Source organism: Helianthus annuus, chromosome 11 (genome assembly GCF_002127325.2).
Source record: "Helianthus annuus cultivar XRQ/B chromosome 11, HanXRQr2.0-SUNRISE, whole genome shotgun sequence".
Classification (NCBI taxonomy): domain Eukaryota; kingdom Viridiplantae; phylum Streptophyta; class Magnoliopsida; order Asterales; family Asteraceae; genus Helianthus; species Helianthus annuus.
The window spans coordinates 3,937,185-3,940,639 of record NC_035443.2 but is presented as its reverse complement, the minus strand read 5'-3'; the positions used below and the strand labels follow the sequence as shown (position 1 = coordinate 3,940,639).

General features: G+C 35.9%; 1 long non-coding RNA gene across 1 annotated transcript; it reads left to right on the top strand.

The window, feature by feature from the left end:
* Window positions 1-941: 941 nt before the first annotated feature.
* LOC110935247 lies at window positions 942-2,395 on the top strand. The gene is made up of 3 exons (XR_002588983.1): window positions 942-1,069; window positions 1,545-1,598; window positions 2,119-2,395. It is a non-coding gene; the product is annotated as an uncharacterized LOC110935247 (long non-coding RNA).
* Window positions 2,396-3,455: the final 1,060 nt, after the last annotated feature.

Genomic DNA, 3,455 nt, shown 5'->3' with positions numbered 1-3,455 from the left:
AACAACTTTATTGCCCTTTTTTCTCCTATAATATCAACCAAAATCATCAAAATAACAAAGAAACTTTCACGTATTCGGATTCCGGTTGGATTGGTGTCGAATGGCGGAGGTATGGTGGCTGATTACGGTGGTCGCCGGCTGCTGTATTTTTGTTCGCTGGACGCTGCCAGTGGCAGGAACGCAAGAGATTGAGGGAGAGCGGGAGAGAATTCTAAGGGTTTTGGGCTTAATTATTTTATTATAGTTTGAAATATTATTGGGTTTGGTTAATGGGCTAAGACTTAGTGGACTAGTTAGTTAGGTATTATAAGTGGGTAAAGGTATTGGGTATTTGGGTTTAGTTAGTTAGGTATTAACAATAATATAAATTATGTAGTATTTTTTTTTTAAAATAAGATTTTACTAAAAAATAAAATATAAATTGATAACACTTTTTACCTAAGGGGTGCAGACGGAAAATTCCAAAGGGTGCGGACGGGATTATTCCAAGACTATCGACGTTCATGCGTTTCGACTACAAATCTGATGTTAAGTTCTGACCTATTAAACATACGGTTTTAGAATACGGATAATAATCAAACTCAATCCGATGTTTTCTTGTTTACTAGTTTTGTAGAATATGGATAATAACTAAACTTAGACATCTGTTCAATCAAGTTTTAGAACAAAGATTCAGATAAAACATGGGAGTATGTAACTTGTCAAAAGACGAAAAGTGTTGTAACACCCCAAAAATGTTTATCATGAAAATAAGTTAAAATACTAAAAACTTAACTTAGTTAGTTAAAAAGGAAAATGTGTTGTAAATATTAGTTAAGTGATGGAAAAGGGTCCTAATTAAAAGAAATGTAAAAACTAGAAGGGCTAGATGTGGATGATACTAAAATAGGGGTATTAGAAGGTGGAAACCCAAAAACACACACATCTGTGCGTGTCTGGGGTCGAACAAGCAGGGGGAAACAAGGGTGAAACCCTTGTTTACTAAATTCAATCAATTGGATAGGAGATTTGATGATAATCAACTGCATGAACTCGAATTTACACTCATCTAAACTCGATTATTGAAGTGGTAAGTTTAATTTTCTGAAATCATGATTTGTAGAATGAGGGTTCAACCCAATCTCGAATTTTTATGTGTAAATGTGAGAAATCTGAGTTAGGGTTACCTTCTAGGACAAGAATCATGTTGATTTTTAGGTTATTTGAAAGATTTTGATAAAACCCCACTATGTGAAATTGTGGTATGAATAGGATGATCAAAGTAGCTATAATCATGTGGAATCTTGAAATATGATGATGTAGTAATGCTTGAATCTTAGAAGATTTATGTAGGATAAAAGAAGGTTATGAACATGGATTGATTGTTGATGAATTATAAGATAAACTAGTAGGAATTCATGCTTTGTATACTTGTACATAATACTAGTAAATACGATGCCCACCAAGTGTTTGATGAAATGCTTAAAAGAATAATATGTATAATTTGGAAGGTGAATGAATGAGATTTAGTTGTACTAAATAAACGAATGAATGTGTTGTTATAGGCGTGAAAGAAGAAGGTTCCAACACTAGGAAATCGGAAAGTTCACAAGATCGAGGTACGTTAGTGTACACCCTATTTCTATTATGATATTATATGCATAATAATCTCAATCGAATTATGTTGTTATGTTAAAATTGTGAGATTTGAATTCTATGATTTTTCGAAAGTAAAAGTAAGATCCGTTATAACGGATTATGAGGAATGAAGAAGTTATGAAAGATAATGCATCATATTCGGTTCTTTTAGTTGAACCGGGTATGGGAAGTTAAGTATGTAATGTATGAAAGTCTACTTGATCTGCCTTTCTCGGATTGGAGTATGATGTATGAATGTAAAGAATATGTTGTTCGTCATGAACGAATCGAATGGAAGTTATGTAATGTTACTAGTATCCGTTCATAGCGGGTATGTTAAGAAAAGCATGCTTAGTCTCTACTTTGAGGCAAGCATATAACAAACCGTTTAACGGTTAGTAAAGTATTTGAATGATGTTATACCGCGAAAGTGACGAATCGGTTTATCGTTTAAATGTGTTAGTAATGAAATACTAAATTATTTGTTTATGTTGAATGTAGGTAAATCCTCACTTTAGACGACTTGGCAATTTGGAGCGAGCTCATGCACACGTTATGACCATCAAGCGCTTTCTCGTTATTCTGTATTAATGTTTTGGGTCAAAATGCTCGTTTTGTGTAACTTGTTAGTCGTTGCACTTTTTAACACTTGATGTTATGGTTTTTAGTCGTGTCTAGTCAAACGGGTTGTAGACTTATTTGTTTTGATGATGGTTAAAACAGGGATATGCTCGTCTTATGGACGGGTCATGCCCAAATTTTGTTAAAATCGTGCATAAATGATAATAGTAATGTTGCCCTTTTTAAATTGAGAAAGATTTGTACATTTTAAAAGTTTATGTTTCTAGCGTCTTTTGGATGTCATTTCTACTAGACGCAAATGCGGGCTTTACAAGTGTAAAGAAGTATATATGTGTAATTTTATTCAAAACTAATCAATCTGATTGAACTATGCAGTACAACTGATTGAACCGTTTTTAGCCCGACCTGACATGGTATAAAACCTGGGTTTCTAAACATTGGTTATATTTTAGTCTAAAATTCCCAGGTTCATGCCGAGTTTGACCCACCAACACTCATGAAACACAAACCATATAGTACTCATTTAAAACATTGGTTATATGTTCGTCTGAAATTGATTGTACTCGTGTGGTGTTTGTTTTTTCAAAACGGAAAATATGATTAGACTAGATGGTATGGGGAGCGGCCTAGGGCCGGCGACGCTCCGGCACACTGCCCCTAGGGCCGTCCCCGTCCTCAACTTCCTCCCCACAATGTTGGCGTCGATCCTCTCTCTTCTTCTTTACACACACACACATATATTTATGCTCATCCTCCACGCTCTAAGTCCATCCCATTTAGGCGCATCCTCACACCCGCTTACATGGATGCCTACGTGACGAAGCATCCTTTGAGAACTACCATCCTCCACACCAAGTAGTCTTAGAAAGGCTAAAAGGCATCACAATAGTGGAACCTAAAACTGTACAAGTTGGTATTTAAGCATCAAAGATCTCATTTACTCAACATTTTTAAACAATATATCCGTCATTTAATCATCCTTGCCTTTTTTTCTCCTTTTTTGGAACGGTGAGAATCTTTAATTGTTGTGAGAGAAATCTCACACCCTCCTAAACAAATGACCATAACCCTACTCTGGTCAGACTATATTGTCTTAACCTGGTCCATGTTGGCGTGAGAGTTTGGCTAACGGCGTTTCCCGGGAAACCATACCACCTACTGCCAGTGACTTACGCCACCACAAGAGAGAATCTATTTGACTTTTTTCCTCCTTAGGGGAGGGGGTGGTCACTAGTGATAGAATTCTATCACTCCCA